This window comes from Giraffa tippelskirchi, chromosome 11 (genome assembly GCF_054371585.1).
Source record: "Giraffa tippelskirchi isolate mGirTip1 chromosome 11, T2T-mGirTip1v1.2.pri, whole genome shotgun sequence".
In the NCBI taxonomy this organism is placed as follows: Eukaryota; Metazoa; Chordata; class Mammalia; order Artiodactyla; family Giraffidae; genus Giraffa; species Giraffa tippelskirchi.
The window spans coordinates 58167497-58183441 of NC_137285.1; the positions used below are offsets into that span (position 1 = coordinate 58167497).

The 15945-nt window shown below is 44.1% G+C and overlaps 1 protein-coding gene and 2 long non-coding RNA genes across 3 annotated transcripts in view; 1 reads left to right on the top strand and 2 right to left on the bottom strand.

Annotated features, from left to right (window-relative positions):
- The window catches only part of NR3C2 (nuclear receptor subfamily 3 group C member 2), a 418452-nt gene extending 416223 nt beyond the window's left edge, over positions 1 to 2229 (bottom strand). Inside the window, 1 exon segment of the mRNA XM_081544295.1 lies at positions 1931 to 2229. The gene's annotated coding sequence lies outside the window, so the exon portion shown is untranslated.
- Positions 1225 to 11881, top strand: LOC145527040 (uncharacterized). The gene is made up of 2 exons (XR_014069423.1): positions 1225 to 1377; positions 9716 to 11881. It is a non-coding gene; the product is annotated as an uncharacterized LOC145527040 (long non-coding RNA).
- Positions 11037 to 15873, bottom strand: LOC145527051 (uncharacterized). Its single transcript, XR_014069434.1, has 2 exons — positions 14788 to 15873; positions 11037 to 12531 (listed from the first exon to the last, which is right to left on the bottom strand). It is a non-coding gene; the product is annotated as an uncharacterized LOC145527051 (long non-coding RNA).
- Positions 15874 to 15945: the final 72 nt, after the last annotated feature.

A 15945-nucleotide genomic window follows, 5' to 3' on the forward strand; every position in this document is an offset into this window, starting at 1 on the left:
TTCCTTATAATTTTGTGGCTGTATTGATTGCTTTCGTATTGGATTTTTCCAGTAGTTCAATTTGAAAGAAAGCTGACCATCGAGGATAGTCACTTTTTAATAATGGGTGGGAGGGGGTACACATCATTGGGACAAACAAACAGGAACGGAGAAGGAAACAAAACTGTTCCTAAGGATCAAGCGTCTGCAAGAAGAAATTTCGGTTTCCCTCCAACCGCCTCCACCTCGACTCTCCTCCCGCCCACCCCAAGGCTGTAGTTACTAAGCAAAAGGATGGGCTTCTTAACTTTGATTTCTAAGGACTTTGAGGCTCGGAGTATGAGGTTCCGTTTTATATTCCTGGCTGGCCCCGAGTCAGCACCGGTGACGTACACACCTAAATCTGGACCCGGGGCCCTTGGCGACCCGCAGCCCGGCGGCGGCAGCTGTGCGTCCTCCCGCCTCACCCGTGCCCCGCACTAGGCATACTCGGAAGTAGGGGGGAGGGAGTTCACTCTGTGCCCAAAGGCCCCTCCTCTCCTTACAGTTAATTAAGCTTCGGGATTCCAGACCCCGAACCCAGGAAGATCCGAACTCTCAGTCGCTCCAGGTAGGGAACTGCCTGGCTGCGGGAGAGACGGCGGCGGCGCACGAGAACTGGTTGCGACCCCCGGACTCCTGTGCTCACCAGTCCCCCGCTCTGAGCGGCTCCCGGCGCCCCTGCAGCAGCCGGGAGTCCCCGCAAGTCTCCCAACTTTCCCGCGGGGCCCGAGGTCCTGCGCGCTCTCCGGGCCAAAGCAAGCAGCCGGGCATCGATAGCTGCCGGGCCCGAGCGCACACGGCGGGCAGGAAGGAGGGGAGTCCCGGACCTAGCGCCCGGGCACCCGAGGAGAAGACGGCTGCGCCTGCGCTGCCAAATTATTCATTATTAAAGGAATGGACGTGTCTCTTTTGCTAAGTTTTTACCACCTTTACGGAGGGCCAGTCTTGCCCTGGATCTCAGTTTCTTGCAAAATCTAGGTTAGAATCTTGCAGGGACGGCCGCCACGATTGCTCACCCGCCGCCCAACAACCCTGCCCGGAGGCAGCCGGGTGGGAACCTCGTCTCCTGCCCGCAGCCCACCTCGGCTCGCCAACCTGCGCCCTCTGCGCGGAACATGCCTTCCCCGGGGCCGCCCTGCGCTCCCCGGACCCCTCCCGCCGCTGTCAGCGCCAAGTGACTGTCACTATACACTCACCTTTTCTAGGACATGGTGGGGAGGCTGGGGCGCGGGGCGGGGGTTGGGTGGGGGCAACCAGGCTCCCGCCGCCGCCGCCGCCGCCGCCAGCAAGTCCAATATTAGCAGATCGGCGGTAAGGATGGAGAGGAAGAGACTCCCGGCAGTCGCCCTACTGACGGTGGGTAGAGCGATAGAGCCGTAGTGTTGTTACCCGGCAGGAGGAGACGAGGCGGCGGCGCCAAATCGCGCAGAGGGGGACGCGGGCGCCCGCCCGCCCCCAGCAGCGGCGGCGGCCGGGCCTTAGGCAGCGGGCCCTCTCTCGGGGCTGCCGGTCTCCCGGGCGGCGACGGCGGCTGCCCTGGGAGCCGGGAAGTTAGGGGGAGGTTGACCCCGCGCCGGCCGCCCCGCAGCAGGCTCTCCGCGCCCCCTCCCCAAGGCCTGGGGTGACCGGCGACAGCTCGGGCGGCAGAGCGTGTGAGTGTGTGTGTGTTTTGAGGGGGGTGGCCGCAGGGGGAGCCCTCTGTGCCGCGGCCCCCTCCCCGGGTCACACCCTCCGCAGCAGGCGCAGGCAGCCGAGCGTCCGGCCACCGTCTGGTGGGGAACCGGCCCGGGGGCGCCCGTGGCCCCCTCCCCACCTTGGGCACTCGCTGCGAGGAGGCCGGTGGCAAAAGGAACCCCAGTGCACGTCAGCCCACACCCCTCCCCACGACTCCCCAAAGTCCAGCCCTGACCTCGCGCGCCCGGCCTCAGGTGCAGTTCCCAGCCGCCGGGAGGGGAGACGCGGGCTAGGGACCATGCGCGGGGGGCGGGAGGGAAAAGTTTCTTTCCCTGCTCCTCCGCTGCCCACCCGGCGAGGCTGCTCCTCTCCCTCCCTTCTCTCTCGGGCTCGCCGCGCCTCTGCCCCACCCCCACCGTGGGGGGGGCGCCGAGGAAGGACCGGGTGTCTGCGCGCGGGGGAGCCTGGCGAGCCGCGGCGGCCGCCGCCGGTTCCCTCGCTCTGACAGCGCCCGGGCCGCCGCCGCCCGCTCCGCCGAGCGAGCCGAGGACGCGGCCGAGCGCCAAGCCCCCTCCCCCCGCCGCGCGCCGAGCCCCGCGCGCCCCCGCGCCGCCCCGCGCGCCCCCGCGCCCTCCCGCCGCTCCGGCGGACACCTACGCAGACGCGAAAGGGAAAGGGGGGTGACCGAGCCGGGAGGGCGGCCGGCGGCGCACGGGAGCGTGGCGCCGGGCGGGGGATGGAGCTGCGACCCGCGATCCTGGGAGCCTCCGGCTCCGGCTACCTTGCGGAGCCGCCTGCGCCTCCTGGCTCTGGATTCTCCCCAAGTCCCACATCTCCGCGCTCCCCGCAAACCACAGAGAGCACCCCCAGTAGGGCAGATGTGTGCGTGTTTGTGTGTGTGCGCGCGTCTCCACGAGCTCTCACGTGTGGGAGGGACGCTTCAGCCCCAGACTCTTCTATCTCACCGTTACACTTAGCCTTAGTGGAAGATTTTGGGTCGGGGGTACGCACTGTGAATATCACGACCACTTATAGGCTCGCCTGTTCTTGTCGTTTATGACTCAGTTAAACTCCAGAAACTGACCACACTGGTCCCTGTCCCGGCTTTACACTCCTTTCCCTACAGGTTTTATTGACCCCCGCCCTTTGCTGTGCTCCTTCCCCGTTTTCGTCCTAAGGAACTGTGGAAGTTGGTAATCCCTTCCCACCGTGTTAAACGCAGAACTATCCTGTTAAACAATCGCAGCCCCACAGTCCCACTGCCCCAGTCTCGAGCTGTCCATTGCGGCGTCACCCACACAATGTTGGCACTCCCCCGTTCTTAAAGTGGCATTTGGCCTGTGGCGAACAACCTTTTGCTTGTTTCCTTAGGTGTAGGGAAGGTGAAATTCTTAAGGTATTATGGTTAGGTGAAATCAAGAAAATATTTAACATAAAAATATTCAGTGAACTTTAAAAAGAACCACCATGTAGAAGTATACCGACTGAAAAAAATGAATTCTGAACTGCATCAAAAATAGTGTGGATTGACACTCATGAGTTGATAAAATGGACAGAAGGATGGATAGTTAATGTGGTTAAGGCATTATATACTAGTGGTAGAATCTCGGTAGTGGGTTTTTTGTGTGTTTGAAATTTTTCCTAATGAAATGTTAGAGAAAACGAACCCTCCTTTAAAGGTAATCTTTATAATATAAGTTCAGTTTACAAAATTGATAAATCTGGCATTTGATTATTCCCCTCCCCTTTACAAAATGATTTTCCATAAACTTTCTTTACCTAGGTGCTCCTCCACTATTTTAATCAGTAATTTTATTACGGACAACTTATCAGGGAACAGATTCTCATCTAAAGTAGGGTTATTGTAACTGCAACATTTTAGAAATCTAGAAGATTTCTTCCTGCATTTTCCGTCTGTCCAATCTCAAATTTTAATCTTTCATGCTTTAAAGCAGTTTGGTATTATAAAACTGAGATTGAATTTTTAAGCATTTACATATATTCTTTTGAAACTTTTGCACATCAAAATCACTAGTGGGGACATCCATATGCCCATGTATATCAATTTCTATTATCCTTCAACAGAGATATTAGGGGATCTTGCCATTACTATTAGGCAAACCTTTATTTTTGGATATTTGAGTATTTTCCCAAACTTTTGAACAATTATTTTCTTTTGCTGGCTATAAGAGGTGGTCTTGTGCCACCCTGAAGGAAAACAGCTCCAAGATAAAATCTTTGGCTCTCTTATCTGAAGAGAAGGTGGCACTGGTGTTACTGGGAATCAGCCCACAAGTGATGTCTCTGAGAGACTCCATCAAAGATGGAAATGCAGGGGGGTTTTTTTTGGTTACTGAGAATACTCTTGGTTCCAATGCTCGTTAATAAAGAGTTCTATCAACTTTGAAAATGTACATCTAGGAAATGTCATTACTTGCTGAATTTTAAGCTCATAACAAACTTTGTTCTTTTGATCCTTTTAGATATATTTTTCTTTGCAAAAGGATAGAAATGCCTTTTTAAGAAAAATAAAAATTAAGAAAGTAAAAACATAGAAAAGGACCTTAACTTCATCTCCAAATTGTTGGAGACTACTTACAGCTGCCAGATAGTCTGAAACCTTGAAGCAGCATCAGTTCTCTTTTCTTTTGACAGTTGTTCACCCTCCTTTCACAGTCCTGTACCTCAGGACACTTCCCTCCCTCAACCCATTAGCGTCAAGGTCCTTGGGGTTTGCTACCTAAAGTGCACGACTCAGCGTTTGCAATTTACATATGTGACATCACATCCTCTTATTATATAACTTCAGATACAAAGCCTAATATCATCTAAGTTTGTGTTGGGAAAAAATCCTCCCTTGCTCTTTATTTCAGCTTTAGCAGAGCAACCCCTTAGATCTCTGATCCAAATCTCACTTCATCCAACAGCTGACACTGGGGGGAGAAAAACAAAAACAAAAACTCATGGAGTTGTTTAAGCCATCAAATGATAAGCAGCCTCCCCCCCCAATGAATATATTTTGAAATGTATTAGATCTCCTTTAGATCTTTATTTACTGGTAGGAAAGTAAAGCCCGTTAAGTAGCATATAATTTAATTGTATTCAATAATTTTAAAAAGTTAAAGGCTAAGCATTTGGACATAGATAACTTCATTAATAAGCCTAGTCATGCTGGCACTTTTTTTTTTTCTTTCAAAAAAGCTAAGCTTTTGTCCCCCCTGTCTCTTACCAGCTGTTAGAGTTGAAAAAGACAGAGAGTCAGAGAGAGAAAGGCGGGGCTAGGGCGGGCGGTGTTGGAGAGAAAAGATAAATAGAGGAATAATATAAAATAGAATTTCTTCTATGTTTATTGCAAAACACACATGTTACAGTTTATAAGCATTGCAAGCAAATAAGAAATTGTGGACCAGAAGAGAAATACAAAACATATCAGAGTTTGTTAATACCCAAAATAGACCCAATTCAAGTTTCTGGACTACTTGGAATATTTTTACTAGCTTTGCTTACTCATTAATTTCCATATTTGTTTACCTAACTATTCATCTGTCTACCTTAATTTCATTTGCAGTCATTTTAAACAGAAAACACACAAACCTCATCCATCTTGATGACCAGATTTTGAGCTGACAGAGCACCAAACAGCACATACGTCACAATTAGTGTGCCACATTATTAGAAGCAAATCAGATTTCACTGTGCCTACACTGATGTTCTAAATTTAGAAATAATGTACAGTGGTTGAAAAGGGGAGGGGGACTCAGCAGTGCATTTTAATAAAAATAAAGATATTTGCAATTCCTTCTCTCCTCTTTTTCTTGGTTTAGTGCAGGAAATTCATCACCTTTAAATAACTGTGCTAATCTTACATAAATAGCTATATGTTTTGTGAGCTCATTAGAATTATACATCCGGCTGCTTTTCTGATATTATGGGCAATAACAACCACAGAAAAGTGAAACAATACAGTGGGTCAGGTGTGGGAAATAAGAGTCTCTGCTGAACTTGATGAAAAACTCATTTAGAATTTCTCATTAGGACTTCACAGGAGCAGTTAGCTTTTCAGTAGTCGGCGCTGTATTTTTAGCAGCATTTTAACAGCTGTCAGTAACAACTAAGACAACATTTTGATCAACAGTTTTTTTTTTTTTTTTAATTCTAGCAAAGATGTTTGCAAAGAAACAAAATGCTTCAAGATTTAAATGTTTAGCTTTAGCTCTGAAAAACAAACCAAAAAAGATACTTTCTTGTGACGTAAAATGTTAATACATCAAGGGCAGGCAGAAAGGTATCTACCTAAAATGAAGCTGAGTGGATTTTTAAGGTTTAATTTTCTGATGCCTAGGTACATATAATAAAGATGATTTTAGGCTTGAAAGGTGTGTTCAGAGTCAGAAACGGAAACCCCAGTATAAGAGAATGTGCAGTGGATCTTGTCATGTATTTGCAAGTAGGTCAAGAATAGCCATGTGGGCACCTGAAATGAATAAAATCTTGTCCCTAACATTTGAGTTTATAAAGGGAGGTTATCACATGTCAGATATATGACACTGGAAATAGCAGATAGAAAAAAATGTAAGAGGCTTCATGACAGATGTCATCTTTATTTCTAAAGATAGAGGTAAATTTGCTGTGGGTAATGTATTACAAAGCAAACTAAAACTAAGCTCTGCAAGTGTCAAATTTCCCTTTCACCTGCAATCTCCCCAAACTGAGTGGTTTCTGTTCTAAGGGAAGTCATGGTATATTATTAAAGCAGCCTACTGAATCATCCTATCCAGAGGTCATCTGCTCATTTCGAGGACCTAATCCATGTTTTGAGTTTGTCCCAACTAAGGCAGCTGAGTATTTCCACTTCATCTAGCTGGCACAGTGGGGAATGAAGGCATTCTTAGATCAAATGATATTTTTAATATATTGCGTTTCTTTTTTCCTAATCCTTGTGGGGGTACCAGTTCACTACCTCTTCCTTTCTTGGTAGGTCTCTTTTCAACAAAACATGTAGTTGTCATAAAAATTGAAGTAGATATCCTTTCTTCTTGCCCCACACAAACCCCTGCCAGATGCAAATCTTTTAGTGTTGATCGTTTTTCACAGAGCATGACATGGTTTTCTTAGTGCATATATTTTGGACATTAAATACCCATGTGTAAAAATGAAACATATATCAACATCTTTTATATGGAAGGTACAGGTCACATCAATTATTAATATTTAAACCACAATCTATTTTGAAGTGCTTAGTGCTAATTATAGCTAGACTTTAATATTTCATCAAAATAAGTGGAAATTTAAGCTAGTTCATTACTTTAAAAAGAAAAAAGCTTTTTAATGACCTTCACTATAAATGTGGTGGAACCATGTCCTCTTAGTAAAACTGTGTAGACTTACAATGCCACTTTTGCCAGTACAGATTGCTAGCTTATATAAAGGATCAAGTAAGCAACTAAGTAAAGCCTTGGGACTCTTCTAGTACATTTATATATGTAACTTTTATGTTGTTTTGATTTTTAAGAAGTACATATTTTCATAATAATTATCTATCTCAAAAGAAAAAATCCAGGAAAATTATTTTTATAACTAAATCAATTCAAGATATGCTATTACTCCATTCTTTTGTAAATTACATGGCTTTATTTCTAACTTGAATATGACATGAACTGAAGTTTTGTTGAAAATAAAATTTTTTTAATTACCTTTATTTGTAAACAAATATTATTGTTGTAATTCAATAAAAACTGCCAAGGAACAAACTGTAAGATCATATACACATATCTTTTTATCTATTTTATGTTACTTCCATGGCACCATGTGATTATACTCCTAGGATACAGCTACTAGTATGTTAATAAACAAACTAGGGATCCAGTAGGGAAGTCAAGATTACTAATCACAACACTTTCTCACCTTCAGTGAGAAATTAAAGCAAATACTAACTTCTTCAGATAATTCAAAAAGCCCAAGGTAAAAGAAAGAGCTCTGAGGCTCAATCTCCTTGAATGAAAAGTCTAATCAGTAACTTTCAGCCTGGAGCTGTTATTTCATTACCCCTTTTCACAGATACAGCAAATCAAACAGTACAGTAAAATCCACTTGCATGGCTTTGAATCCTGGCTCCATCGCTTACTAACCATATGACCCAGGGCAAATTACTTAGTCTTTCGAAATTTAGTTTCCTCATTTGTAACAACAGACAACTGATACCATAAGTGGATATGAACTTAACACAGTACCTGGACGTGGTAAGTGCTCCCCAAAAGTGTTAAATGTGTACCTCCAGAGTTTTGTCATAGAAAACTCAAAGTTGATTCTTCTGAGGATTCAAGATCTTTCTTACACTTCAAAGGGGTTTTGAGGTCCCTCAAGAATCAGAGCTTTAACCTGAGGTCTTCAAGGGCTTCAGACTTGTAAGAATTCTCTTCGCTAGAACAGTGATTCTCAAGTTTTATCAGGCATCTGAATTACTGCAAGAGTCTGTTAAAAGTTTACTAGGCCCCATGCTTAGAGTTTCCTGTTCAGTAGGTATGGGATGGAACCTGAGAATTTATATTTGTAACAAGTTCCCAGGTAGATGCTGCTGGTGCTGCTCTAGGAACTACTCTTTGAGAACCAGATATGGCGCTAGTGGTAAAGAACCCACCTGCCAATGCAGGGGACATAAGAGATACAGGTTTGATCCCTGGTGAGGCAGATGCCCTGGAGGAGGGCATAGCTACCTACTCCAGTATTCTTGCCTGGAGAATCCCATGGACAGAGGATCCTGGAGGGCTATGATCCATGGATCCACAGGGTCACAAAGAGTCAGATAAGACTGAAACAATTAAGCCTGTTGCACACACACCCTAGAATATGGAAAAGAAGCAATTGCCCCCAGGCTGCTTACTTTGCAAGGTTAAGTTACTGCTGGCAGCAGCTGATGATGGGGGCAGGGAGGGGAGTGGGGTGGGCCAGATGAGAAGCAGGAAATAGGAGACTAAAAAAAGGCAGTGTCAGTTATTGTTGAAAAGGGGTGGGGATGGGTCTTCACAGTCAGGTGATCATTGAAATCCAGAGGCTGACTAGATGTTGCTGAGTGAGAACTCTGTCTCCACAGCCCTTGGACTATATGTTCATCTCTCATGTCCTCTTTTTTTGTTTTTAATTGGGATATAGTTGCCTTACAATGTTGTGTTGGTTTCTGATGTACAATGAAGTGAATCAGCTATATGTATACATATACCCCCACCCTCTCGGACCTCCCTTCCACCACCACCCCCATCCCACCCCTCTAGGTCATCACAGAACACCTAGCTGAGCCCCCTGTTCCATATAGCAGCTTCCCACTAGCTAGCTATTTCACACAGGGTAGTGTATGCATGTCATTACCAATCTCTCATTTCATCCCCTATCCCCCTTTACCCACCGTGCCCATGTCTGTTCTTTACATCTGCATCTCTATTCCTGCCCTGAAAACAGCTTCACCTCTACCATTTTTCTAGATTCCACATACATGCATTAATATACGATATTTGTTTTTCTCTTTCTGACTTACTTCACTCTGTATGACAGACTCTAGGTCTATCCACATCTCTACAAATGACCAAGTTTCGTATATTTTTTTTATTGCTGAGTGATGTTCCATTGTATATATGTATCACATCTTCTTTATCCATTCTTCTATCGATAGACATTTAGGTTGCACTTCCATGGTTTGGCTATTGTAAATAGTGCTACAGTGATTTTTCATGACCTCTAAATTCTTCCTCTGAATAAGTATTTGGGAAGTACTTTACCACTTTCAGGCTCTTAAAGTACCTATTAGTTTACTATTGTATTATCTTAATGTACTAACTTTGGTTATTGGGAGTGGGGGGGTGGAGGGTGGGGAGTCAAAATTGGCAAAGCACATTCCTTCAATTACCTTTGCACATAGTATACCAAGGCCAAGTTCAGATCAGCTTTCTCCCTCTATTCTGAGTGTGTCATGAAGATGAATCCCTGAGTCTTGAGTTAGATTTTAACTGATGCTTTTTCTGTTTTTCAGGTTTCATCAGATCAGAAGGGAACATTAGTTTAATTAAATGTGATAAGCTTTTGACAAAGTCATAATGGTTGTTCCTAGTTTTGAACCAACAATTATGTGAGGAGATTTCCTATATTTTTGTCAGGAGTCCAGGCTTCCTGGGCTTCCCCGGTGGTTCAAATGATAAAGAATCTGCCCGCACTGTAGGAAGACCAGGGTTCAATCCCTGGGTCAGGAGGTTCCCATGGAGAAGACAATGGCTACCCACTCCAGTATTCTTGCCCGGAGAATCCCATGGACAGAGGAGGCTGGCAGGCTACAGTTCATGGGGTCACAAACAGTCGGACATGACTGAGCGACTAACACTTGCCTTGCCAGTCTTCCTGTTTACTTCTATAACAGTTTCATTGCTTTATTAAGAAATGATGTCAACATTGTATGATTTAATTTCCTTAAGAAGAGGTGGCAAGAATACACCGAAGAACAATACAAAAAAGATCTTCATGACCCAGGTAGCCATGATGGTGTGATCACTCACCTAGAGCCAGACATCCTGGAATGTGAAGTCAAGTGAGCCTTGGGAAGCATCACTATGAACAAAGCTAGCAGAGGTGATGGAATTCCAGTTGAGCTATTTCAAATCCTAAAAGATGATGCTGTGAAAGTGCTGCACTCAATATGCCAGCAAATTTGGAAAACTCAGCAGTGGCCACAGGACTGGAAAAGGTCAGTTATTCATTTCAATCCCAAAGAAAGGCAATGCCAAAGAATATTCAAACTACCGCACAATTGCACTCATCTCACACACTAGCAAAGTAATGCTCAAAATTCTCCAAGCCAGGCTTCAACAGTATGTGAACCGTGAACTTCAAGATGCTTAAGCTGGATTTACAAAAGGCAGAGGAAGCAGAGATCAAATTGCCAACATCCGTTGGATCATTGAAAAAGTAAGAAAATTCCAGAAAAATATCTACTTCTGATTTATTGACTATGGCAAAGCCTTTGACTGTGTGGATCACAATAAACTGTAGAAAACTCTTCAAGAGACGAGAATACCAGACCACCTGACCTGCCTCCTGAGAAATTTGTATGTTGGTCAAGAAGCAATAGTTAGAACTGGACATAGAACAACAGACTGGTTCCAAATCGGGAAAGGAATGTGTCAAGGATGTATGTTGTCACCCCACTTATTTAACTTCTATGCAGAGTACATCATGTGATGAAGCACTGGAGGAAGCAGAAGCTGAAATCAAGATTGCTGGGAGAAATATCAATAACCTCAGATATGCAGATGACACCATCCCTATGGCAGAAAGTGAAGAAGAACTAAAGAGCCTCTTGATGAAAGTGAAAGAGGAGAGTGAAAAAGCTGGCTTAAAGCTCAACATTCAGAAAACTAAGATCATGGCATCCGGTCCCATCACTTCATGGCAAATAGATGGGGAACAATGGAAAGAGCGAGAGACTTTATTTTGGGGGGCTCCAAAATCACTGCAGATGGTGACTGCAGCCATGAAATTAAAAGACACTTGCTCCTTGGAAGAAAAGCTATGACAAACCTAGACGGTTTATTAAAAAGCAGAGACGTTACTTTGCCAACAAAAGTCTATCTAGTCAAAGCTATGGTTTTTCTAGTAGTAATGTATGGATGAGAGAGTTGGACTGTAAAGAAAACTTAGCACCGAAGAATTGATGCTTTTGAACTGTGGTGTTGGAGAAGACTCTTGAGAGTCCCTTGGACTGCAAGGAGATCCAACCAGTCCATCCTAAAGGAAATCAGTCCTGAATATTCATTGGAAGGATTGATGCTGAAGCTGAAACTCCAATACTTTGGTCACCTGATGCAAAGAACTGACTCATTTGAAAAGACCCTGATGCTGGGAAAGATTGAAGTTGGGAGGAGAAGGTGATGACAGATGATAAGATAGTTGGATGGCATCACCGACTCAATGGACATGAGTTTGAGTAAACTCCGGGAGTTAGTGATGGACAGGGAAACCTGGCATGCTGCAGTCCATGGGGTCACAAAGCGTCGGACACAATTGAGTGACTGAACTGAACTGAAGAAATTGAAAAATGTAATTGAATCAAGACGGATGAAACCCCTGAATTTAGACAGATGAATTTGAAGAATAATCAAGGAAAGCCGATAGAGATAATAAAACTGCATTCCTATTGTCACTTAAATTGAACTTGATCTTGGGTGAGCGAGATTGTAAAAGAAAGAGTGGAATACAGTCCTTGTGAGGAAACTGTTTGTTATATTCGGTTGGCCAAATTTAAGGTGGTTGGCCATCTTACAGAAAATCCCTAATGAACTTTTTAACCAATCCAGTACTTCGCAATAGACCTTGATTGGAGCATTACTTTATCCATAGGTTGTGAAAACAGTTCAGAAAGAAGGACAAACATCATTAAAAGTTCTACAAACTAAGAGATACATAAAAAAATAGATTTCCCTAACCTGGTAAACAGTGACCTCATACAAAAGTCAGGTAGCCCATTGAGTTCATTTTATTTTTTGCTACTGTGAAAATCACTTAGAGTATTTGACTGCTTCTTTAATACTGTTATATTAATACTTAATTATAGTATTATAAGGCATAACATATTTCATAAGCTTACAAATGTTTCATAAAACATTTCAAGTACACCAAAAACAACAACAGGTTTCAATGTAGCCACCACTCTCCTTGAGGTGGGAACATTTGGTCATATTTGCTGCTGCTGCTGCTGCTGCTGCTGCTAAGTCGCTTCAGTCGTGTCCGACTCTGTGCGACCCCATAGACGGCAGCCCACCAGGCTCCCCCGTCCCTGGGATTCTCCAGGCAAGAACACTGGAGTGGGTTGCCATTTCCTTCTCCAGTGCACGAAAGTGAAAAGTGAAAGTGAAGTCACTCAGTCGTGTCCAACTCTCAGTGACCCCATGGACTGTAGCATATTTGCTGCAGAAGTATAAAATATTGCCTGAGTGTGATACATTCCTATTTCTTGATAGGGGTTATTGCTGAAGGGGAGGGAACTCAAGAATACAGGGGTTGTCTCTGATCAACTGGGAGTAGTACTTGCATTGTTTGAAGCCCTGAGTGTTGCATTTTCAGACACAGATCTTAATGAGAGGGAATTAGTTCTTAATATTTCCAAACAACATCCCAAGAGGGGCTGGTAGATAATCCCAATCCCAACTCATGGTTTTCACTGAGGGCAGGGATTTAAAATTCAGAACTTCCCTGGTGGTCCTGTGGTTAAGACTCTGCCATTGCAGGGTACACAGATTCGACCTCTAGTCTGGGAAGCTTCCACATGCCAGAAGGCAACCGAGCCTGTGGACCACAGTTACTGAGACCACAGGCCCTAGGGCCCATGCTCTGCCACAAGAGAAACCACTGCAGTAAGAAGTCCGAGCTTTGCAGCTAGAGAAGGCCTTCACACAGCAACGAAGACCCAGCACAGCCAATAAATAAATGAAATAATAAAAGTCACACTATTCTCTCAGAGTTTCTCAAGAACAAAGATGACTTCAGCACCATGAGGACTGCCCACCTAGGAAACTACAGATCCTTGCAAAGGAGTAATTCAAGTTCAGTTCATTTCAATAGTATTGCTTTTTGGGTCACTTTCCAATCATATTTCTTCCTCGCCCAAGTAATTCTAACAGCCTCAATGAAATTCAGGGCTGATATAAATCACTGCATGCTGATCTTAAGTCATTACCAGAACTTTTCTGATTAGTTCTGTTGGCCCATGGTGTATGCACTGTTAAGTATTTTGACTCGAATCCTAGAGACAAGTGTTCAGTCAAATTTGGAGAGGTATCTTAGTCTGTTGGGGCTCCAATAACAAAATACTATAGAATGGGTAGTTTATAAACAGCATAAATTTACATTTCACAATTCTGGAAGTGGATGTCCAAGATCAGGATGCAGTATGGTTGAGTGAGGACTCTCTACTGAAGAACAGACTTCTTTTATATATATATATATATATGTATAGTTGATTAACAATGTTGTGTTAGTTTCAGGTGTACTGCAAAATGATTCAGTTATACATATACATGTATCTATTGTTTCTCAAATTCTTTCTCCATTTAGGTTATCACAGAATATTGAGCAGAATATTCCCATTTGCTCAATGTTCTCAGTTGGGGATTATCATCACATTTGGGGATTAAGGTTTCAACATATGAATCTAGGGGGGCAGGAACTTTCAGATCATAATGAGAGGGCTTAAGAATCTAGTGTTTAGCCATTATCTGGCTCACTTCATTTGTCAATATATTGACCTTTAGCCTAGGAATAATCTTTGGGTATATCATACATTCTGAGGTCAGGTATAGATGAAGTTCCTAAAGAAAGACACTCCCAGAATACAGTAGCTCAAATAAGAAAGAAATTTAATTCTATCTTACATGAAATTGAGAAAAATGAATGTGATCCAGGGCAGATAGGTGGTTCTGCTGTGTGGGGTCTTTAGGATCCCATGTCCCTTGATGCTCCTCAATTCTGCAGAGTGTTGTCCTTATCTATACGGTGGAGGCTGTGTCATTAGAATCATATCCACAGTTTCATATTAAAAAACAAACATTTTGGGGGCTTCCCTGGTGGCTCAGTGATGAAAATCCACCTGCAAATGCAGGAGAAACGGGTTTGGTGCCTGATTCAAGAGGATCCCACATGCCACAGAGCAACTTATCCCATGCACCCCAACTATTGAACCTGTGCTCTAGAGCCTGGGAGCCACAGCTACTGAAGCCCACGTACTCTGGAGCCCATGCTCTGCCGTGAGAGAAGCCACCACAATAAGAAGCCAGCAACTAGAGAGTGTTCCCCACTTGCCACAGCTAGATGTTTACATCTTGATACCAGAGCAATTTTCAAGAAGGTTAACTGGCTGTGTTCCCTGCTAAAGCTGGAGTTTTACTAAAAGGAGGAAGGGGTAAATAAATACAGGGGAAAATTAACAGTCTTTGTCAAGAGATAACCAGTTCCAATAAGCAGAGTAGAAAATTCAAGCTAAGTCTCTTCAGTCGTGCAACTCTATGGACTATAGGCCACCAGGCTCCTCTGTCCGTGGGATTCTCCAGGCAAGAATACTGGAGTGGGTTGCCATGCCCTCCTCCAGGGGATCTTCCCCACCCCAGGGGCAGCTCTCTTGTGTCTCCTGCACTGGGAGGTGCATTCTTTACCACTAGTACCACCTTGAAAGCCCAAGTAGAAAATGGCATGGGGCTTTAACTGTGGCACAAAGACCCAAGGTTATGGTTAAGGAGGAGTACAAGAAATGTTGGGTGGGGTCAGGGGCTGGGATGTAGATGCTGTGATCACCTTTGATACCCTCAAAATCAAAGTGGTGGGGGGCATCTTTTGCAATAAACCAAGATAGCAGAACCAGGTAACTAAATAATCTAGTGAAGATAGGCTCATCTTTCACTGAGCCCCATGGTTAAGTTTACAGAACAACCTTGATCCAATTAATGATTATTTTTTTAGAGTGGAAAGAAATGTATCCAATATAAATCAATCTCCAAAAAAATCATTGAAGTATAACAAGAATTTCAGCTATATAATATAAATCAGCAGAGTTTGAAATGCAAATTATATTATTCCATGGAAAGCCAGAAATGCTCAGATTTTAACCTGTGCCTAACACAGAGAGAGAGCGAGAGGGAGAGCTAGCATGTGGCCCTTGGTGTGTATGTTAGCACAGGGGCAATCTGCAGGAGATCACAGTCTCCTTTAGCCTGCCTGCCAGAACACTACGGAACAAGGTAAAGGGTAGGACTGATGTTCAGTTGGTCCCTAGTTCCTTATGATTGGCTGATATCCATTGGTCAGTACGACTATACAGGCCATTGCTGTACTGTGCTCTGTCGCTCAAAGAACTCTTTGCGATCCTATGGACTATAACCCACCAGGCTCCTTTATCCGTGGGCTTTTTCAGCAAGAATACTGGAGTGGGTTGCCATTTCCACCTCCCGGAGCTCTTCCCCATCCAGGGGTCAAAACCAATCTCCTGCACTGCAGGCAGATTCTTTACCTGCTTAGCCATCAGGAAAGTCCATACAGGTTATTAAATATAATCAATGTTACCCTTGTTTTCAGGGGCTATTCAAAATTTTCTTGAAAGATGTTCAGACCACAAAGGGGCAAGGAAGAAGGTTCGTTAAAAAAAAAAAAAAAGCGGTAGTTTTTCCTTCTCCAGTCTGCAATAATTCTGCATTTGAAATAGTTAAAATGGAAAAAGAAAAAGAT